Below are 24152 nucleotides of genomic sequence, written 5' to 3'. Positions count from 1 at the left end.
CCAGAACTCTTCCTGGCCACGTGACACGCTGCGGACCAATAGAAAAACGCTAAAGCCCTGAGGGCGCTAGAAAAACACATTTCCTCACATTTACGCTTCAATATAAATATCACTTGCGTCTTTAACTTAATACAGTTTATAGTGCATGTATGCTGTCTTTGGGCTGTAATATGATATATGTTTAAATTATGACGTGAACTAATGCCGCCGAGATTTAAACTATTTCTTCGACGCTCCCTCAAAACAAACAGAGCTCCTCCTGCGACATCTAGCGGAAGGGAGGATGAACTACACACTAATTCAACTGCAAATTGCCTTTGGAAGGTTAATTACATAAAGAAAAACAGCAATATAATGCAACGCATACCAAATTAAAGACTTCTGTTTAAACTTTTATTTAATGTTAGTCAGCATAGGCTACAAACATTTAAAACAAAAAAAATCAAATTTTTATTTACATGAGGGGCAATAGTGTAGAAAACGTTCAAATGGTCATTGTAATTTAAGCATGCAACTTTTCTATCAGCATGACCAAAATAAAAAGTCTAGGTAGGACTCAGTTAATGTGGAAAAAAGTGAAAAATAAATAAGAAATGGCATCAAGCATGCTTGATGGCGGTTAACTGCAAGCATTCGACTGTCTCTAAAAAAAAAGACAATAATAACACAGCAGAAACTAATTCAGCGTCCCAGCAGTTGTATAAATGTTTAACAATCCAGTCTTCGTCATTAAACGGAAAAAAAAAGTGTTTTAAAGTATAGAGACTCACCAACTTTGTCGTTTTGATCCACATTTTCGCAAGTGCCTTGAGGTCCTTAATTCCACAGCAGGTATAAACGTGATGGAAGTTGAGAGCATGCGCAGATTTGGCGACCTTGATCGACGCAATTGAAGTTTGCTCGATTTGCTCGAGTTAAAGGTATAGTCAGTAATGTTGGAGAGCTAGCAAGATTTGAAAGTGGCATTTCCTCTAAGCCCCGCCCCCCCTCCTCCCCCTCCCGGCAGCGCTCCGTCCAAAGCCACGCCCCCACAAACTTTGGGGAACGCGCATTTGCAGGAGTCGAGTTTTCCAGGACATTTTGTACAGCACATTTTCAACAAAACTACCCCATGTCTCATTCACCTGTAAGTGAGGCCGGTTTTAGGGGGGGGGGCAGGGGTGGGCTGTGCCCACCCAAACGTGCATCCTGCCCACCCAATTAAAGTTACGGGGATCCTTTATTTTTTTTATAATTTTATTTTTTTATAAATATAAATAAATATCACAGAATATCTGTACCGTTTCTGATTGGGTGGGCAGTGCGCATCATTTTTAGACACAACAATGAACGCATACCGCAAAAGTTGTGTCTCGGCGGAGGGACCCGACGTCTCAGTAAAATGAGCACAACAGAGAAGTTCAGAACAGCACACAGAGCACACACTGAAGGCTGATTTATGGTTCCGCAGTACACCAACGCAGAATGGTCCGTGTCGCCGCGTACCCTAGGGTCAGAGGTGGCAAATCCGGCTTCAGAAAGTAAAAGTCCTACCATGTATTTGTTCTGTCCATTCACTCAACCAGCTGATTCTAATCAGCACAGCTCTTCAGCCAGGTAGATGAGCTAATTAGTGAACTCACCTGGTTTTAGTGAATGGACAGAACAAATATATGGCAGGACTTTTACTTTCTGAAGCCGGATTTGCCACCTCTGCCTAGGGTACGCCGTAGCCTATGGCGTAGGATACGGCGTAGCCTACGGCATAGGCGTGGCAACGGAGCCTGCACAGCACCACAGCGCACTGCCAGCCGCACCGGCGCTCTCCGCCCTTGCCTCCATCCCCACGGACACCCATACTGGGGAGGTGGTATTTTTGGCTGCGTTTTCTCGTTTTCTGCGCCATTCTTCAGCAAACTGACTCCAGTGTGTGAAGTTTTCCGGCAAGATTTTCGACGTAACGAGTGCGCGCATGGGACAGAGGGGGGCGGGGGCGGGACTTAAAATGAAGGCATCTGATTGGTTCTTTCCCCCCTGCCAATCCTCTGGTCCTCTGACCAATCCGTGCCATTTGGTGCGCAAAAAACAGATTGGTCAGAGTTTTTACAGGATTAAAGCTGTCAGAGAGGTCAGATGTTTTTCTTTCCTTTTTCTGATGACATTATTCACTGGCTATTCTCAGGATGGAAGGACCATTTCACCCAGTATAACAATAAATGTTTTTGAATACGATTACAGACTATACCTTTAAGAGAGACAAATGGATCGCTGCAATTCTCAGAAACAACTGGATTCCAGGCACCGAAACGTGGATTTGCGGTTCCCATTTTGTATCAGGTAATGTTGGATTTTTGGGTAGCTAACGTTAAACGGTCAAATCATAAAGTTCGGTGTCCTCATCACTTTAATTTCACCAACAAATCCTGCCTTGAAGTCGGACCAAGCATCAAGACTTTTGTAAGCCTTCAAGCTTTGCTTCGTGTATTTCCCCGGCGTAGAAATTAAGTACCGGTACATATAAATATCAGGAAACTGGATTCGTGGCCAAATATTAATGTCCATGGACCACTGGTTCTTGATAACTGTACCAAATATTAATGTCCATGGACCACTGGTTCTTGGTAACTGTACCAAATATTAATGTCCATGGACCACTGGTTCTTGGTAACTGTACCAAATATTAATGTCCATGGACCACTGGTTCTTGGTAACTGTACCAAATATTAGTGTCCATGGACCACTGGTTCTTGGGGTAACTGTACGGGTCACTGTCAAGTCTAACTGTCTTTAATTTAAGCCCATAATCGGCTGTTATCCCGTCTTCTCCACTAGTCGCAGCTGTTTTTCTGATGTTTTGCCACTGTGCAAGTAAGGGGGCTGGTCCAGTGGGGAAGTGACCTCTAAGTACAATTTCTGATCTCAAAACACAAAACTCTGAGTCTATGTCATGGTATTTGACGTTCTGTACATGACCACAGAGAACGTATTCATAAGCATCCAGTGATTTATAGGCTGGTAATTTCTCTCTCGTGTACACGCTCGGTTTCTCAATTAAATAGGTAAATATATCTGACCACTGTACATTTGGCCACTTGCTAACGTCTTCAACCCACTCATTAATAGAACACGGATCTGGAAGTCGGACACCATTTGTCAAAGTCAACTTATTAAGGTAAAATTCGCGATCTTTGGGTGATAATCCTCTTGCATAGCTTGACACGCTGTTCATCTCCACCATCTTCTGTTGCCAAAATGCGCGCGCATACGTTCTACTTACGTCATCATTGTTTTACAAACACAAAAAGAGATGAAGAAGCCCTGCAGAAAAAGTAAACAATAAACATAAGCAGGCTGAATCTCGCATGAAAATAATATAGGAATTTGTTTAAATAACATAATATTATTTTCATGCAGGTGTCTGTCCTCAGCCTCCGTCCTCCATCGACGCTCCTGTCATCTGTGAGACGCCCCCCGGTGGCAGCAGCTGGTATAACATGTAGACGTGGGTCAGTGGAGGACCGGGTCGTTGTTGGAGAACCACGTTCACACCTCAGGTCACTGATTTCAGTACGTTCAAACAAACACAAGTTTCTGTTTCTGTTTCTGAGAAAATATATCAAAAACAAGAACGTTTTGTTCATTTTTTTTAATTATTTCATTGGAAACCAAATCCATTACTCTTATACAACAAATCCACCTTAAGCATCGACTGAAGTGTAACAAAAGTAAATATTCTACAGAAACAGCTTTGTATGTTCACTTTTAAACATTCAGGGTTGTTTCCTTTAACTTTGACTTGTTGTCACACACATCAGGAAACAAAGACACGTCAGAGTCCTCTGTTGAGATGAAACAACTCTGAGGTCTTGATCCTCCACAGATTTGTTCCTGGTGTCTTTATATGTGAAGAAAACTACATTTATTCTACTTTGAAGAACAAGACATTTAAAAAATGCTCAAGTTGAATCTGAATGTTTATATAAAATCTTGCTGGAGTGTTTTGGATCAGCTGGATATTTCTTTGTTGAGACGTCCTGATAATAACTTTAATGCAGAGCAGAAGTTTATTAGTAGAAACATTATTTACTGAATTAACGTGATGGACATGTAATGATGTTGTTGACTAACTCTTGAAATGTGACCTTTGTTTCAGATGTTCAGCAGCTGATGCTCCACAATGTGAGTATCAGAGCGCCGTTTCTTCCCTTGTGGTCAAACATGGAACTGCAGCAACGTTGATGTTCAGAGGTCGATTCCTCTCTGAAACAGTGAAATAAAGTTGTTTAAAAACACCTGTTCGTGTAACAGAGTTTAAGAGACATTTCTGTATTTGTGTTTGTCTCCAGGATGATCCAGAGAACAATGTTACTTATGCTGCTGTTGGTGGTTTTAATCCAAATACTTCCACTAAAATGAAGGTAAGTGACTCCCTCAGATGTGGTTTTGCTTCTTCATAATGTTTCCATCTTAAATGTGTTTTACAGGACTATTGTAGGATTACGGAGAGTAATGCAGAGTTTAGCTGAGAATCTGTCAGCAGATACTTTTACCTCCAGGTGAAGACAGATAGATGGAGGACAGCAGGTCCTTCCATGAACTTGTGGTTTCAAACAGCAACACAGATCTTAAAGACAACTTCCTGAGTATTTCTTGATTTTCTCCTCCAGGTAGATTCGGAGAACAACGTGACCTACGCCTCTATTGATCACTCTGGAAAGACTTCTGCTAAGAAAAATGTAAGTAAATATAGAAGAACAGGTGATTACACTGGTTGATGAGCAGGATTTCTGATGAATCATGTTTCTGGTTTGTTCATTTCAGGTCAAGGAGGAAGAAGATGTGGTGACTTATTCTGCTGTGAGGATCAAAACCAACCAACAGTGACCCCAGCAGTCTCTGCAGCCGCGTCTCCAAACCCAAATAGAGGATAAAATACCTGGAGGACGTCCGGTTGTCCAGCTGCTGACAGGAAGTGGACAGTTGGACTCATGTTCAGTCGTATTAGATGTAGTTGTTCAGCAGGAGCACTTGTTGATCACTTTTCTTCTTTCTCTGCTCTACCTTTCATTTGTACTCTGATGGTAGAATCTGATCTTTTATTTCTGGAACTGTTAATTCCATTTTAGGTTGAGTTTTTTTTAATAAGCCATACATTTGTCTCAGTGTCTCAACAGTTGTGTCTGTTTTACAAGCTTCATTTATTCAGTATCAATAAACTGGACTAAACAAGTGTCTCACTCTAATATTTATTTGGACTTCCTTTAGTTGTCATGTGACCGTGTCCTTGTTTCAGTCAGATCATCATGTATCTAAACATTCATTTCCATCCTGAGCTGCATTTATATTTCCACTAAGTGTGTTGATGATGGGGGAGTGGGACTGATGTGCAAGGTCTTCTTCAGCCCGTCCTGAAGATCCTCACTGGGTGAAGGTCTGGATTTAGATTTGATCAAAGCAGCAGCGTGAGTGCTGACAGGAACCAGTAAGAGACCACATATCTCTCCCGTGTTGGCCTCCCTTCATGGGTTCTCCATAACATCTACAATCAAAGTCAAAACTCTGTTATTTGCATCTAAAGTCCTAAACCAGGGGTGTCCAACCCTGGTCCTTGAGAGCTACTGTCCTGCATGTAGGGACACATTTAAAACCTGCAGGGACGTGGACACCGAGGACCGGGGCTGGTGTTGAGCCACAAAGGAGTGCTGGTTCAGTTATAAGAAAGTGATTGATAATTGTCTTACGATAGTTATTAATAACTAATGAAGATTACTCATCAAAATGAAATCAATCAAAACGAGGCACCACCTGACTTATCAGGAAATAATGACTAAACAGCTAAATCAGTCTCAAAGTAGCTGTTATTCCCTACGTGCCAGACTGTTGCCAGGGGAGACGTTACAGAATAACATTGAAGGAAGGAGTCCGAGCACAGACCTTTGCAACCAGCAGCTGTGACAAATATCTATAAAATAAACACAAACAACTTCTCTCATTCAAATTAATCAGAATTTATTTAAAAAAGTCTTAAAAGAAAGTGAAACAAAATTCGGGATCAATTCCGATGCCTAAACAACAACTAACTAAACATTAAACACAAACTTCAGATCATCCATGTGTGGGTGTGTGTGTCAGTGCGTAAATGTGAATTATTTCTTTCAAACTAAATTAACTAAACTGGTGCATTTTAACTCAACTTTAAATTATATCAGCACTGATCACAAATGTACACTTTTTATCCAGTGTGAATACGTTGATGTCTCCTTAGATTACTTGATGTGGCAAAACCTACTCCACACTGATCGCATCTGTATGGTTTGTTTCCAGTGTGAATACGTTGGTGAGTCGTCAAATGACCTTGCTGGGCAAAAGCCACTCCACACTGATCACATCTGTATGGTTTGTTTCCAGTGTGAATACGTTGGTGAGTCGTCAAATGAACTTGCCGGGCAAAAGCCGCTCCACACTGATCACATCTGTAAGGCTTTTCTCCAGTGTGAATACGTTGGTGCCTCATTAAAGCACTTTGCTGGGCAAAAGCTGCTCCACACTGATCACATCTGTAAGGCTTTTCTCCAGTGTGAATACGTTGGTGAGTCGTCAAATTACTTTGATGGGCAAAAGCCGCTCCACACTGATCGCATCTGTAAGGCTTGTCTCCGGTGTGAATATGTCGGTGTTTCGTAAGATCACCTTGCTGGGCAAAAGCCGCTCCACACTGATCACATCTGTAAGGCTTTTCTCCAGTGTGAATACGTTGGTGACTCGTTAGGTGACTTTGTTGGGCAAAAGCTGCTCTACACTGATCACAGCTGTACGGTTTACCACCAGTGTGAGTTTTCTTATGCTTCTTCAGGTTTGATGATGTGGTGAAGACTTGCTCGCAATCATCACAGCAGTGTCTTTTGGGTCTTCCTTTATGATTCTGTAACAGAGAAGATGACTTACATTATCTTGGCTGCATTATCAAAAGCCTTTTCAGTTTCAATAAAGTGCTGCCTCTCAGGTTTTTTCCTGTGAGACAATTAAGTTTATTTTCTGAGGACTAATGTTAAACATATTTTGTTACAACTAGTTCTTAACAGTACGACACCTTCAGATGAGACTTCTTATACGTCTACGTAATAAGTGTAAGAATTGAGAGTTGCTGAAAAAACACACTCAAAACCCATTCATTAACTATTTATATTCAACATAATATTGAACATGAACTATTGTGTATATACACACAAACACACACACGTGTGAAAAAGTGTTTACCCCTTCCTGATTTCTTATTTTTTTGCATGTTTGTCACACTTAAATGTTTCAAATCAAACAAATGTAAATATTAGACAAAGATAACACAAGTAAACACAAAATGCTAATTTTAAATTAAGCTTTTTATTATTAAAAGGGGAAAAAAAAACATATATAGCTCTGTATGAAATTTCTACAACCACACTCAGGCCTGATTACTGCCACACCTGTTCTCAATCAAAAAAAAAAAATCACTTAAATACGACCTGCCTGACAAAGTGAAGTAGACCAAAAGATCCTCAAAAGCTAGACATCTTGCTGCGATCCAAAGACATTCAGGAACAAATGAGAAACAAAGTAATTCTATCAGTCTGGAAAAGGTTACAAAGCCATTTCTAAAGCTTTGGGACTCTAGCGAACCACAGTGAGAGCCATTATCCACAATCCAAGAGTCACAAAAGACCCCAGAACAACATCCAAAGACCTGCTGGCCTCACCTGCCAAGACAAAAGTTCCAAGTTCCAAGACAAAAACCACTGCTGAGCAAAAAGAACATAAAGGTTCGTCCCAGTTTTGCCAGAAAAAATCTTGATGATCCCCAAGACTTTTGGGAAGATACTTTGTGGACTGAAAAGACAGAAGTTGAACTTTTTGGAAGGTGCATGTCCTATTACATCTGGCGTAAAAGTAACGCTAAAGTAGCGCTTTAATGCATTTTTATTGTTTTAAGGCCTATGTTACAACGTTCAGTCAGTTAAGCCTAACGTAAGCTCAAAGATGGCCAAAAAATTTATTTTGCTAAATTTATTTATTTTATTTACAAGTTATTGTTCTTTGCTGGTATAATGTCTGCTGGAATATTTAAGAAATGCTGGGAAATTAAAAAATGTTCAGTTTTTTATGTTCAACAAATGTTTTCTACCTTGTAATTTTGTAAAAGATTTTTTTCTTTTAAAAGCATGCCTAAATCAAATTTATTTGATTTATGCAATGGTGAAAAAATTGGCAAAATAAATGAAAAACTGCGAAGAACCATGTTCGGTATTGTTCGGTATTCGGCCAAGTGTTTATTATTATTTTCGGTTTCGGCCACAAATTTTCATTTCGATGCATCACTATCAAAAACCCTCCAATGTGGCTGAATTAGAGCAATTCTGCATAGATGAGTGGGCCAAAATTTCACCACAGCGCTGTAAAAGACTCATTGCTAGTTATTGCTAACGCTTGATTGCAATTGTTGCTGCTAAGGGAGGCCAAACCAGTTATTAGGTTTAGGGGACAATCACTTTTTCACACAGGGCCATGTAGGTTTGGATTTTCCTTTATATAAAAACTAGGTATGCCCCGATACATCGGTATCGGGGCTGATACTGCTCTCATATACTCGCATTCGCAAAAATTCTCCGGTACCACTTCATTGTTGTTGTAGTTACTGATTAGTGACTCTAGGGGGAGATGTTGAGCCGTCCCACGGCTCCCCGGGTGAGTGTGCAGCCTGGCGGCGGAGCAGCCGCAGAGCCGCCGCTGCTCAGCCAGCTGTTCCGGTTAGCCGCTAATCGGCTAAGCTTAGCCAAAGATCTTCTATACACAAGATAGCGCATTACCGTTACTGGCAATGGTATGGAATGGTATACACTTCCGGTCTCCTAAGTGGGCGTGGTCGCCGCTCTGACCTCACTTCCTGTCTCCTAAGAAGAAGGAGGAGGAGAACCACGTGTGGATGGATCACGGCAGCGGCTTTTAGTTACGTCGCGTGTTATCGGTAGAGGTAAGTGGGCTATTTACATTTTCTTTTGCTAATATTAGATATTTACACAACTAACAGCCATATTTAGCATTACGAAAATTAGGTGGCGAGGGCATTCACGAACCTTAGTTGACGTTAGCTTACAATTTTGACACGGTTTTGCTAACGTTGACGCTACGTTTGGTTTTGAACAAGATAATAGTTTAGTTTTAGTTTATTTAGCACATAACATGAAAAAAATAACATTACACAAATAAGTGCAGTTAAAAGAAACTGTGCAGGGAGGAGCGAGCAAGCCAGTAGCTTTATGAGGAGCCCCCACCTAATAACATTTAACAATATAGTTATGAGGATACAAAATCATAAAAATGAATAATGTATCATAAAAATTGAATGCAGAACATGAATGAAAAGAAAATAAAAAAAAATACTGTAGACATGATCATGAAAATATGAATATTATGCTGAACAAATGGCAACACAGAATATGAAGTACAAAAGAAACATTAACAGTGGGAAAAGCAATTCCAGACATTTCAGCGGATGTAGGGCGAGGGCCTGCCGTGTTGAGTAGGAATGAAATTGAGAGTTTGTGGTAACGTATGAACTAAATTGCTCAGGAACATTTCCTTCTGAGGAAAATATCTTTTAAAGAAAAATGCATATTTGGTAACTGTTGATGTCATAAATAGTAAGGATCTGTAGATTTTTAAATAAGGCAGCAGCAGTAGCATCCCAGACAGATCGAGATGCAAGTCTTACAAAACCATTCTGGAGAATTAAGATTTTATTTTATGGAGAGTAGCTGTAAATGTACTCCCCCAAACAATATTGCAATATGAAAGGTGAGGATAGATAAGACTGTAATAAAGAGTAAGTAGACACTGCTTAGAAACAAGGTGTCTAACTTTACTTATTATGCCAATAGATTTGTTTATTCTTTTACTCAAACAATAAACCTGTTCTCTCCAACACAAACGCTCATCAATAATTAATCCTAGAAATCTTGTAGATGATACTTGGGGCATTTCTGTAGACTCAATTGTAATTTTAGATAAATCCTTGTTGTATGATTTTTTTTTTTTTGGCACCAAAGATAATAAAATTAGATTTTTTTATATTCAGAGATAACTTGTTATAAACAACATTAATCCGAAATATTTATAGAAAAAACGGAAGCGCACACATTCAATGGGATTTTAGCAGTTATTTTATTGTGCATGAAGTCAGACGTTCCAATCTCTCTTCCCGAAATCCATCAATCAATCAATCAATCAATCAATCAATCAATCAATCTATCTTTATTTCTAAAGCCCTTTACAACACACAGGGTGACCAAAGTGCTTTCCATTAAAATCCACATTAAAACAAAACAATTTAAAAACAACATAATAAAACCATTAAAATTAAATGAAGAATATATCACATCAATACTATGTATTAAAAGCCAGTCTAAATAACCAGGTTTTCAGTCTGGATTTAAAAACCCCAAAGTCAGTGATGGTGCGCATTTCTGGGGGCAGCTTATTCCAGAGTCTGGTCCAGCAACGGAGAAGGCCCGATCACCCCAGAGTTTAGTCCTGGTCCTAGGGACTTCCAGCAGGAGCCGATTTGAGGACCGTAGGCCTCTAGTGGAGTTCTGAACTCGCACTTGTTCACATGAATAAACAGGGGCAAGCCCATTGAGGGCAAAACAAAGATTAAAATTTTAGATTTAACATTTTAAAAACAATTCTAAAAGAAACAGGAAGCCAGTGAAGAGCAAATAAAACCGGAGTGATGTGTCATTCTGAACAAGCTGAAGACGGCTAAGGGAAGACTTGGAGACACCAACATACCAAGCATTGCAATAGAAAAGCAGAAATATAAATATTTCACAGCAAACTGGTGAAACATTTTAGTTTTCTCCTGGCTGTCGTCTTATCCTCCTTTATTTTCCTGTTGCCCTTCCTTAACTCTGCTCCAATCCTGCATATGATGTATTTGTCCATTATTTTTTCTTGCAGAACAAATGCATGCACCGGGTGTGCTTCTGCGAGGACAGAGAAAGCGTCAGAGTTTTCCACCTCCTGCCTCAAAGTCCTGCGGAGACTGCACTCTGCCCAGTGCACTCTCAGTGACTCTTGTAGTTTTGCCTCCATCTTTATCACTGCTTCTTGAAAGACTCTAGATGGTTCCATTAACTTGGCCTCATGTGTGTATTTTTTCCTTTTAAGGAAAATATTCGAGTCTCCAAGGGTTGCAGCATAGCTGTGGTCGGCATGATTGACATGGATCAGCAGTTCCTCACATCTGGCGCAGGAGGAGAGTAGTGGGTCCTCCTTCAGCTCCCTGATCAACCAGCCAGATATGTACGTCAAGACTTCACCTTGAATGCAGTCTGACACCACAATCTCCTCTGTCATCACCTCCATCTCCTCTGTGGGTTCTTCACATTCTGTAATACACTTTATGTAACATATAAGCATGAGTTAGACTCATTTATTATTATTTTTTTAATCTATTGACTTCATGCATTATCATATACAGCAGGTTGAACTGGGTGTTTTTTTTACCTTTATTTAACCAGGAAAGACATGGGGATTTGGCTAATATATCACAATGACACAGCAGTAATGTACCCACGTGTAAACGGTGTAGTGCAACAATAAAAACTAGAAATTATTAGAATGTACATGCATATACATGGTGCAGGTGTCAATAAGGACTTTATAGTATGTTTAATTGAAAGTTTGACCAAATATACAGGTTCCTAGTCTAAATGAAATTGAGAAAGTACAGTTTTGTAAAGGGGTGAGCAAATGTGCACATTTATTGTCAATGGGCAGGTGACAGGCAGCCATACACAAGTGACTTTTGTTGATACATACCTGTGAGGTAGACGATGTCGGGGGATTCAGGTGAAGTCTGAGGTCAGGAAATGTGCTGAGCAAAAGGGTGCCATTATCAGACAGGCAGTTGCTCCCCATGTTGTTGGTAAGATTTGCAATGGAGGCACTTTTGAGGGCTGAGGCAAACTCCCTGCTTGTTGGGTTGAACCTGTGTCCACCCTTGCCACGGATCCCAGAGAACAGATTCTATTAGAGGACATAATATTACTTCTGTCTTGCACACTATTTCTACTATTCAATTATTGTATTAATTAATTACCTCAAGGCAGTCCTGATTCAGCTTGGCTGTACAGAGGAATTTTAGTTCTCCCAATTCTTTCCCCAGCTGCTGGACAATCAACATGACACTGCGGATTGTGAGGATGAAGCCGCGCTGGCAAGGGGGAGTGAATCCAGGTCTGTAGTAACATATTACAGAGTTTTCAGCACTCTACTGAGGACAGGTACAGTTTGCTCAGTTTGTTGAAGACAAGAATTTGGAAAATGTCAGTTGTCCTTTGCCTTTTTCTGACCACACCATATGTAATGTTTTGTAGCCAACCTGAAGGTCCAAGATGAGATCCAGTGAAGGCTGTCCATGAGGACGCTCGTCTGTTGATCACTTCCTGGTCCAAGAGGCCGGCGCCATGGATTTTCATCGGAGTAGCTTCTGTGAAGGAAGTTTCATCTACATTGACTCTAATAATCATTGCCAAAAATTGGAAAATGAATCTGTGATGATCAGTAAGTATTTCAAATAGTCATAATTAATACCTTGAATTCAGTATATCAAACAGCCTGTTCATATCCTCAAAGAACTCCGCTGTAGCATGTGCCTCACTTGGTAGCCTTTTTAGGTCAATCATGGTCTTCATGCCTATATGATTGTACGATTATTACATCAGATATTGTAATAAGGGTGAAGAGATATCATTTAAAATGTAAGAATACACAGGCATAACAATTTGATCCAACACAAATCAGATTGAATTCTGATTGCTGTATTAATGTAACAGAGATGCATCATAAAAATGTTGTATATGTTGATTCAGTAAATTTCTATACATTTTAAAAGTTCCATCAGGCTGTCAAAAGTAAAATAAAAATGAGTTGCCTACCGGCTGCCACAGTGTGACTGAACACTTGAGTTGCAAGTGGAACTGGCATGTTGGTGAAAGGCGGCAGTGATACATGCTTCCTAGTTATTTTTGGAGCCATGCGGAGAGAGTTCTGTCTGTCAATATCATAAAAGATTTCAAAGTGTTTCCACTGGGCTTGTCTGGCTCCTATCTGTAACACAAGAGAAAAGAAGCTGGTGTGATACAAGTGGCTTGATACTATTCGTGTGGTTTACAAGATTGGACCAGATGTAGTCTGGACTGTCAGACCCATGGAACACTGATAATGATAATAATGAAACTAACCCTCAGACCATGATTTTTAAAGTTGTTACGCACAGATTTTACAAGATGCGGCACATCGAATATCAGTGGAATTTTCTTCCCATCCACTGATATACAGTGTGCCACATCTGTGCTGTCTGCAATGTCCAGGCTGGCTCCCAACAGCTTTAGTGTCTTCATGTTGGAAGACGATTGGTCACAGACCACAGAAATGACCTGTTGTAAGAGACGCATCGTGCACATGTTAACACAGCCTCCATTACGTTGTGCTCCTCTAATTGGATTTTATTTGGACTTACAGTGAAACCAATCTGGCCTAGGCGCCTCACAGCCTCTGACAGTATTTCTGCTGTCTTTTCTGCAGAGAGAGTACCTTTGGCCAGGAAGTATCCTATCGCCTGCAGTGAAGAAGAATTATGAAGAATTTCTCCCATGGGTAAATTGATCCTCTGCATATATATAGATATCTACAACACACATCTGACCCACTCTGAACTAAACTGTATCCTGTATCTGTAGTGTTCAGTAGCTCTATGAAACTAATGAACATCAACTCACTTGCTTCCACTTTGAGGCCACTCCTCGAGCCATCAGTACCATGGCTTGGTTAGCCACCTCGCCTTCATGCGTGAGCCCATCTATCCTGTCCAATGCCCGATTGTAATCCAGATGTTTTTCTATCGCCATTTCATCAAAAATTAATGAAATGGCAAGCTCAGATGCCTTCATTGTTTTGGCTAACTGTGCCATCTGGTTCAGAATTGGATCAAGGAAACCTGGCTGTAAAACAGGAGCAGTAGCCTGTTAGTGGAATGGATTGACATATTAAAAATGTGTGAAAGAAGATCATTGCAGTGTGGACACATTGTCATAGATTTGTAATAGCAGAACAGAAACATGGTAATAGCGCAGAAAGTCTGATATTACAATCTGTTATTTAAATATATTATGAACTGTTGACACATCACTCTAGATCTATAACTATGTCATGATCCATAAGATTCTGTAACTACTCTTACATGGAAATGGCCCACGTTGGTATTTATGAACTGTTGAAGTGTTGATGAGGATGGAAGAATAAAATGCCTCCTCAATGTCCTGTAAGCGTTCTGGCTGTGATGGAAAATCTGCACACCCAGCTGTTTGATAGATGTTGGGAATTTTCTTGCTCTCTGTTTTTGGCCACAAGTTTTGACTTGATGGTGTAAAAACTCTGCAGTCTCTGGAGGAAGAACTTTCAGGGCATCAGAGAGTTTTTCTTTTGCCTTTTCTGCTTTAAGCCTTGAGAGAATAAAGAAAGATTTTATTTTTGAAGAAGGGAGGGAACTTAAGACCAAAAAAAAAACCCAATATACACACAAAGTTACACCACAGCTCTATAGTATGGAATGGAAGGAATGCCTACTTTGCTTTCAGGTCCCTCACTTGAGCTTGCAGTCCATTTTTCAGTCTCCTCTTGCTGGCCTTTTCTCTATAAAGCTTAGCATTAATCTTTCTTTTTCCCTTACGCTCTCTCTTGAGTTGCTGCTCAAGCTGCCGTCTTTTCTCCCTTTCCAGTTTCAGTTCTTCCTCAAGCTGTCCCTATTTTTAAGACATGTTCATTGAAATCCACCATACAGATCAGTATCTTTATTCTAGTGATATAAAATGTATTATTTGTAACTATCTGTTTTTAATTGCAAATTGACTTATCTATTACAACCACCTTACGTCAACTACCACCTCTTGTACTTCATCTACTTCCTCAAATACTTCTTTGGCTATTTCCTCTTTTACTCGGTTTTCTGTCCTCTCCTTAAAAATAAAATGCCTTTACCATACTCATTCTCCTCATTCTCATTCTCTCCAAGGAGAATGTAAGGAGAATGAGACTTGCAGGGCACTGCCAAAGACACACAGAACTGTCAGCCAGCAAGCTGGTGCTGTGGGAGCCAACATGCGGGCGCCGGTCAAGAGGACGTCCTACACCAACATATGTGGACATACTCAAGAAGGATGCAGGGGCCCAGAGTACCAGCGAACTGGAAAGATGTATGGAGAATGGGGATGACTGGAGACAACGATGGACGGCTCGTCTGAGGACGACCTAGAGATACTACCAGTGATGTAATGGTGTGGATTGGAAGTTGTTTCATGAATTAGATGTCTGACACTAAGTACAGAAGCATTCTATTGTAGTATACAGGTGGCAAATTCATATCAGTGGCACATTCTTTTTTTAAATGGCATGGGTATAATTAATTTGTTTTTCTGTTTTTTGTTACAGGGGCTGCCAATATTGGTATGACCACTGCAACCCTCAGGTCCCTAAAAGATGTTATGAGCTCAGAGAGATGTGCAAAACTTCATAGGACATGAGAAAATAGTAGCTTTTCTTAAAAGATAAGATCAGTGTCATTTTATTTTTTTCTTATTGTCAACATAGTCTATGAAAAGACTAAAACCTACAATGTATTTCTCCTACTTACAAGTACGGCCCATCTAGCCAACACCAGATTATAGCTCATATGCAGAAGTCATAGAACTCCATTGTTGTAAAAAATATAAAAGGATTAAAAGGATTATTGCTTTGATCAACATATTTTAATGTTGAAATTAACATAGGTATTTTTTACATTCCAGTACTTTTTCATAGACTTGAGTTAGGGCTGTTCGATTTTGCCCAAAAATAAAATCTCGATTTTTTTCTCTCAAAATCCGATTTTCGATTACGATTACGATTATTTTGTGAATTGACAAAAGGCAAAGAAATGATTTCAAATATGCTGTTTTTTTATTGAACATTTGCCCCATTGGGCTTTAAGTGCAAACTTTGCTCTTATTAAACCAAAAATGAATGAATAAAGTGCAAAACTCTGTAAAATAAGTTGAAAAAAAGTTTTAAAAAATATAATAAAATATAAAGTTTTATCTCTGGAAAAAAAAAATCAGCAAATCATACATACAGTAAGTTATATTTCCAATTAAATAAAACAAGACATTTTCTAATTAAACTAAACTGGGTCTTTGCATGCTAAATAATAATGCAACCCATGAAGGAGGTAGAGGTGTGTAATGTCATTACATTTGCTATTCACATTTGCAAGTTTTTTGCAAGGAACACGAGCCGGCCTACCGCATCTGGCTTGAGGGATGCCCGGTGGCATGTTACAACGCCCCCTCCTACACTAAAGAGCCTCTCCGGTGGGGCACTTGTCGCAGGTATTGAGAGGTATTTCCATCAATCATTAATATGGTATCAATCATTAATATGTGTGAAGACAAGGTAAAAAAAAAAAAATGAAAAATCGATTTTACGATTTTCACGTTTTAACATCGTTCTAATTACATAATCGCGATTACGATTTAAAATCGATTAATCGAACAGCCCTAACTTGAGTATAATGTGCAATGCGGATGCTCGGGGACTGTGCTGTTCTGTTTACTACTGTAGATTGATAGATCGATAGAGCCTGTTGCCTTTTGAAGTAAATTTTGTAATAACTAAAATACCCCTGTTTTTTATGCCCCCCCTCAGAGACATCTACACTGGTCGACTTCTAAAAAAGGCCAGAAACATCAGCACTGACCCCACACACCCCAGACATGCCCTGTTTACCCCACTTTTATGACACTCAAATCCAGAACCACAAGACTGAGTAGCAGCTTTTTCCATCAGGCCGTCTAAGCCAGTGATTCTTAACCATAGGGCCACGGCCCACGCTTGGGCCGCGAGCGCCATCTAGTGGGTCGCCAAAAAAATTCAGTTTTGCAACTCCCAACCAAATGAGGAGAAGAAGACACTCAGCTAGCTGTACGTGTAATAGTAAGAGAAATGGTGTGTATTTACAGAGAAAATCCTTCATTTTGCACAGAGTACGTTTAGATCCGCCAGGATCAGGGATCGATTAATTGGGTCTGCGCCCAGAGCGAGCGAGCGCAGCGTGATCATTTATCCTGATGCGTCCCCGCGGCCGGGGAGGTCGGTGCCGCTCGGGCGGTGGGCTCCGTCGTTACTGCTGAAAGATGGTAGATGTAGATGCGTGGGCTGTCGTGTCTGCTGGACTGGACTGTTCGGGCTTTCGAAAAAGCATCGGAAAGTAACTGCTGCAGCGCGACCAGAGAGCTGCGGTGCGGGCTGTGCCCGTCGCAGCTGATCAGGCTCGGATGAACCCGACACACTGAGTCCTGACAACTTATTAATGTAAATAACTTAAAGTAAAATCAAACTAAGTTTTATCCTCGCTGTATTTTTAAATATGCAACCCGGAATGGACAAATTCATCCTGTTCAGTCTTCCCACTGGGACAAAACCAGTGTCTCATACGTTCAGAGACCGTGGCGTTCAAAGTGCGAAAGTGAAAGGCCACTGAAACAAAACACAAAGTTTTTCATCAAACATATCCACTCAAGTCTGAACTGAAGTCACAGAAAAATAAACTGACCATCTTAAAAGCCCATGTTTGGGTCCACATACAGCTGTGAAGCAGCTTTCTCCACAGTGAACATAATTAAAACTAAATATCGTTCCAGGCTCATCAATGAGCACCTCCACATGCATATGAGAACCTGACACCATCCAGCCCAGATTTAAAGTCCTGGCAGGAGAAGTTAGAGCTCAGTTCTCTCACTGAACAACAGAAAGTGGGGGCATAAGATTAAGGGGAAGAAAGAAAAACTGCAAAACTGTTAAATTGTTAAGATGTGTTTATATTAATTTAGTATAAAAATGTGTTGAGACAATTAACAAAGAAAAGGGGAAATTCAAACTGCTGGTAGAGAAATAAAATAAGATAGCATTTGAAAAATAAAATAAAATCTACTTTATTTTTAAGAGAAAAAAATGTTTAATTCAAGTTAAACATGTTAATTGGCAAATATGTACTTTTTTTAATATAACAGTCAGATGCAGATGTTGATACAACTATGAGGCTACTTGAATATATACACACACACACACACACACATATATATATATATATATATATATATATATATATATATATATATATATATATATATATATATATATATATATATATATTATGATGTTCTGGACCTTCGCTTGAGTAAATTTTCTCTAAATGGACCTCTTAAAGTTTTAGTTGAATACCCCTGCTATACAGTGTTTATATTTAATGGGCCCCGGGCCACTCTGTACTGAAAAAATTGGGCCCCAAGGTCAGAAAGGTTAAGAACCCCTGGTCAAAGCCATCACAAAGACATCAAGAAATGGATTGTAGGTTTTGGTCCTTTCAGAAGCGATGTTGACAATAAGAAAAAAAATGAAATTACACTGGTCTCATCTTTTCATTTAACGAATCTATACTTGAGTGGATAACTATTGGTATGCAAATGTTTAATTGTCGCCTGTTTTTTGTGCTCTTCAACTACAGGAAGGGGCAATACCTACCAGTGTTTTCGATCCTGCGTAGCACACGTCTACCAGCAGTTGATGGAGGAGGATTAGGGCAGTTGATTATAGTAGGTGTAGCATTGTCTGTCAGACGTTTTCTCTCTTGCTGCAAAATATATTCTCATTAAGATCTCTTGTCTCATCATACTAACAATTGGGTCATACTTAATTTTATGGTACAGTAATAAGTCGTACTTTGTATCAAATTAGACAAAATAGAAATGTAATGTTCTTTAAAAGACAGTAAACAAACACAGTTATACTCTAATTGGACACGATACAACTAAATTATGCTGTAATTGGAAACTGCATATAATGCCATATTGGACCCAAAATATTCTAATAATAATAATAATAATACATTTTATTTATATAGCGCTTTTCTGGGCACTCAAAGACGCTTTACATTAAAACAAAACACATAATACAAATTACAATTACACAGGACAGTACAAAAGGACACAACATGAGACAGGACATTAATCACACATTAAAAGCAGTTCTGTAAAGGTGAGTTTTGAGATGGGATTTGAATGTTGGGAGGTCTGTACAGTCACGGATGTTTTTGGGGAGGGAGTTCCAGAGGGTGGGTGCAGCGATGGAGAAGGCCCTGTCGCCCCAGGTCCGGTGCTTGGTTCTGACTGGAAGGGACAGGAGGTTGGCGTCAGAGGAGCGGAGGCTGCGGGAGGGAGTGTAGCGGTGGAGCAGGTCGGTGAGGTAGCAGGGGGCCTGGTTGTGGAGGGCTTTGTGGGTGAGGAGAAGGATTTTGAAGTGGATCCGTTGAGGGATGGGGAGCCAGTGGAGCTTCTGGAGGACTGGGGTGATGTGGTCTCTGGAGCGGGTGTGGGTGAGCAGGCGGGCGGCAGAGTTTTGAATATATTGGAGTTTATTGAGGACCTTGGAAGTTGAACCGTAGAGGATGCTATTGCAGTAGTCGAGTCTTGAGGTGATGAAGGCGTGGATCAAGGTTTCAGCGGTAGAGAAGGAGAGTGATGGACGGAGACGGGCAATATTTTTCAGGTGGAAGAAAGCAGTCCTTGTGATGTGGTTGACATGGTGTTGGAAGGAGAGGTTACTGTCCAGGATAACTCCGAGGTTGCGGATGTGAGTGGAGGGAGACAGAATGGAGTTGTCCATGGTGAGGGTGAAGTTGTGAGCGGTTTTGGTGAGGGATTTTGGGCCGATGATGAGCATGTCCGATTTGTTGTAGTTGAGTTGGAGGAAGTTCGAGTGCATCCATGACTTGATTTCGGCGAGGCAGTTGGTCAGGGTAGAGTGGGTTGCAGAGGTGAGGGATTTGGTGGAGATGTACAGTTGGACGTCGTCGGCGTAGCAGTGGAAGTGGAGGCGGTGGCGGCGGATGATGTTGCCAAGGGGGAGCATGTAGAGGATGAAGAGTAGAGGACCAAGCACCGAACCCTGGGGGACGCCTTGTGACAGAGGGGCAGTGGAGGAGGAGCAGTTGTTGATGCTGATGAATTGATGTCTGTTGGTGAGATAGGATTTTAACCAGGAGAGGGCGGATCCGGTGATGTAGAGAGATGATTCCAGGCGGGAGAGGAGGATGGTGTGGCTGATGGTGTCGAAGGCTGCTGTGAGGTCCAGGAGAAGGAGAATGCTGAGGTTGCCGGAGTCGGAGGAGAGAAGGAGGTCATTGGTGACTTTGATGAGGGCTGTTTCTGTGCTGTGACGTGAGCGGAAACCAGATTGAAATGTTTCAAACAGATCATTGGAGGTGAGGTGGGTCTTGAGCTGAGTGGCGACGGCGCGTTCCAGAATTTTTGACAGGAAAGGGAGGTTGGAAATGGGCCGGAAGTTGTTCATGGTGTCAGGGTTGAGTCCAGGTTTTTTGAGGATGGGGGTGACAGCTGCCAGTTTGAGGGTGTCTGGGACTGATCCAGAGCTGAAGGAGGAGTTGACGATGTTGATGATGAGTGGGGAAATGGCTGGGAGACAGTTTTTTATAAATGTGGATGGGATGGGGTCCAGAGCACAGGAAGAGGTTTTCATGCCCATCATGACAGTGGAAAGAGACGCTGAAGACATGGGAGAGAAGTGAGACAGGGGCTGAGTGGTGGAGGGGGGGTAAACAGGTGGGGAGGTGGAGGGGGTGGAGGAGGTGGTCAGGTTACTGTAGATGGTCTGGATTTTGGATTGAAAAAATGAGAGGAAGTCGTTGCACTTAGAGACTGTGAAGGAGTTGGAGATGTTGTCACTGGGTTTGAGAAGTTTGTTGATTGTGGAGAAGAGAGCCTTTGGGTTGGAGGAGTCGGAATGGATGATGTTGGAGAAGTAGGTGGAGCGAGCTGAGTTGAGGGCATCCTTGTATTGGTGGAGATGATCAGTGTAGGCGAGTTGGTGAACAGTTAATCCAGATTTCTTGCAGAGTCGCTCGAGTTGACGTTTACGGGATTTCAGTTTGCGGAGTTCAGGGGTGTACCAGGGTGCTGAGCGTGCGAAAGAGACTGTTTTGGTTTTGATGGGAGCCAGTTGATCAAGACAGGAGGAGAGTGTATGATTGTAGTAATCCACGAGGTCCGAGGGGTTGTCGGGTGACGGGGGAGGGGAGGCGGACATCTGAGTGGCGAGAGAGGCTGAGAGGGCAGAGGGGGAGATGGATCTGATGTTGCGGAAGGATATTTTGCGTGCTTCTTTGGGAGTGGGGATGGGGATGTTGATGTCCATGATGATTGCCAGGTGATCAGACACGTGGAGGTTGAGGCTGGAGAGCTGATTTATTGTGAGGCCAGTGGAGCAGACGAGATCGAGGGTGTGGCCGCGGGCGTGAGTGGGGAAGTCGACGTGTTGAGTGAAGTTGAGGCAGTGTAGCAGGTCCAGGAATTCAGCAGCAGGTTTACAGTTAGGATCGTTGATGTGGAAGTTGAAATCACCCAGGAGGAGAACAGAGGGAGAGATGGAGCAGAGCTGGGTCAGAAAATCCGAGAGATCCGAGAGAAAGGAGGGGTTTGGTTTGGGGGGGCGATAAATGACGGCGGTGACAAGAGGAGTGGGGCCAGGTAGTTTGAAGGCAGTGTGTTCGAATGAAGGAATGACAGGAATGGGGATGGAGGTTGCTTTAATGTCCTTTCTGTATATTGCTGCAACACCGCCCCCCCGCCCCTCAGCACGAGCTTGTTCCATGTAGGTGAAGTTGGGGGGAGTGGCCTGATTTAGTGAGAAATAGTCCAGGGGTTTGTGCCAGGTTTCTGTTAGACAGAGGAAATCCAGATTATTGTCCGTTATAAATTCATTCAGCAGCAGGCTTTTGTTGTTGAGTGAGCGGGTGTTGAACAGAGCCAGTTTCAGGTGGTGTTGCTTGGTGATTGGCTGAGAGGACTGAGGAAGTGGACGGAGATTGGACAGATTCTGTTTGTTGTGATGACGTAACGAAGTTGCAGGACGGCAGGAAGACCAGAAGGAAGGAATGGAGTTTGGCGACGTGAAGTTGTAGGAAAACATGCGTCCTGAGCGGCTGTGTGGAGGATGGTTTTGCCAGAGTGGACCAGGTGTCGGGCGCGGGTGGTGGGCCGCGGCGGAGTGGAGCGGTGGCATGGTCCCGGTCGAGAGCGGTAGCTGGAAGCTAACGCTAGCTAGCGTCGAGGAGCCGAGGGTCCGGGTGTAGAGGAGCGACGAGAACCCCAGGAATATCCACAGGATTAGCCACAGCATGCTACATCCAGCAGGTAAGCTTGTTGAGGTGGAGATGGTGGTGGCTGAGGACGGAAAACAGCGGTGACCAGTAACGAGTAATGGCAGAGTAGCGAGCAGCTAGCTAGTTGCTTTAGCCGGTGGTTCAGAGCAAAACTTACTCGCGAGGGCTCCAAGAGGAGCCCGCAGCGGAGAGAAGACAGTTGCGGTGTACACGGGAGAAGTAAAAGTTGTATCAAACTTACCGGCAGAGGCCCAAATACTGGGCCTGCTGCGTTGGAAATGCTTCGGTAAGTTTGACGTGAGCGGGTGCCAGGGATAGACAGACCACGGTTCTGCTGCGGTGTCAGGAGGACCAGAGGTTCTGCTGCGGTGTCAGGAGGACCAGAGGTCACGTTGTCGTTGTGATTGATGCTGACATCTACACTTAGACACTTCTAAATTATACTGTAATTACAAACCAAATTGTGGATGTGAATTGTGTAAAATTAGTAAATTGAAAGACTGTATGTATGGCTGTACCATTTCGACAATCATGCTACGGTCAAAGTGAGCCTCACAAACGCCATAACCCCCTTTTCTGAGGGCATCATGACAGAGGTGGATGGACAGGTCTTCTCTTCTGATGTTCACAAGCCATCTCTTTCTCCCGAGTAGTTAAATAAGATGGTTTAGTAAGGAAAAGTTTTGTTATATTCAGTATGGTTATGAATCATTCTATTCAACACTTTCCAAATGTCTCTGGTCTTACTTTGCTCATCACATGTATGCATTTGTATTTTTCATCATTAAAGAAAATAAATGCTTTAAATGTTTGAAATAAGTTTGCTTTTATTGACAAAATGCTTAAGACACCTCATAAGCTACCCCACTACTTGACCCCTCCAAATATCCAGCAATATATAGCTATAGCTAAAGATCATAGTCCTGCTTTCTTCTTAATGTCCCCAGTATCAGAGCTATTTCTGCCCATCTGATTACTTTGCAGCCTGGTCCTGGAACAGTATTCAGTCAAAGTTCAAGCTTGATCATTTTGTTACTTAAAATCAGTTCAGAGTTATCGTTCAGTCCCATGCCAGATGTGTGCTCCTGTTTCTGATCCAGATTATGATTTAGGACCTTTTTAATTATAAGCTATATATTTTACCACTGTGTATTTCTGTTGAACATCTGCTGTCATTTTGGCCAGGTCTGGAAAATATATTTTCAATCTCAATGGTACTTTCTGGAAAAATAAACGCTAAAATAAATAATACTCACAATAACGTCATGTATTTAACTGGTCAGCATTAACTAGCTAGAAGGGCATTGGAGAACGACACCAGCTGGCTCATTCAGGTCTTTGCTGCTGGTGTGCGATATGACAGCAGCTAATATTAATAGATAATGTATTACTTACCTGTCTGCATCCTTTGGAAAGGAAAAGACTGACAACTGTTTGTTATTACAGCCTATTGCCACACAAAGCTTAGGCATTTTTAACACTAACACCAACACTTTTAATACTAACACTTTCCAGATTAACTATTGTCTGTTAATGTCAAAAACGGACAACATACAACGGTATAAAACGGTAGATACAGTACAACTTTAATACTTGCGCCTTATTTTGCCGATCGTTTATTTTTTATCTGCTACCTTACCGTCTGATTTCAACCCAGTACAAGATCAAAGAAGCAAGAAAAGAAAGCAGCAAAGAAGCAAGTTTTATTTTAATTTTAAATTTCAGTTTATCCGATGGGAAAACGACTTTAACAGTTCTGCAGTGACCAACGGCTCTGAATCTCTGAATCAGCACCACCAGAGAGGAGAGCTATGAGAGCCATATCTCGCGAGAGTGTGTTGCTTAGACAGAAACAGGTTTCAAACAAAGT

General features: G+C 41.6%; 1 long non-coding RNA gene across 2 annotated transcripts; it reads right to left on the bottom strand.

The window, feature by feature from the left end:
• Window positions 1–13955: 13955 nt before the first annotated feature.
• On the bottom strand, window positions 13956–23808 carry LOC133438743 (uncharacterized). Of its 2 annotated transcripts, XR_009781802.1 has the most exons (4): window positions 23678–23808; window positions 18628–18736; window positions 14255–14516; window positions 13956–14015 (listed from the first exon to the last, which is right to left on the bottom strand). It is a non-coding gene; the product is annotated as an uncharacterized LOC133438743 (long non-coding RNA). The 2 variants fall into 2 exon arrangements; XR_009781803.1 differs by lacking the exon at window positions 14255–14516.
• Between the last annotated feature and the right edge of the window lie 344 nt (window positions 23809–24152).

The sequence above is a fragment of the Cololabis saira genome, unplaced genomic scaffold, assembly GCF_033807715.1.
Source record: "Cololabis saira isolate AMF1-May2022 unplaced genomic scaffold, fColSai1.1 scf121, whole genome shotgun sequence".
In the NCBI taxonomy this organism is placed as follows: Eukaryota; Metazoa; Chordata; class Actinopteri; order Beloniformes; family Belonidae; genus Cololabis; species Cololabis saira.
The sequence above is the reverse complement of the archived record's forward strand: the minus strand, read 5'-3'. Positions and strand labels throughout refer to the sequence as shown.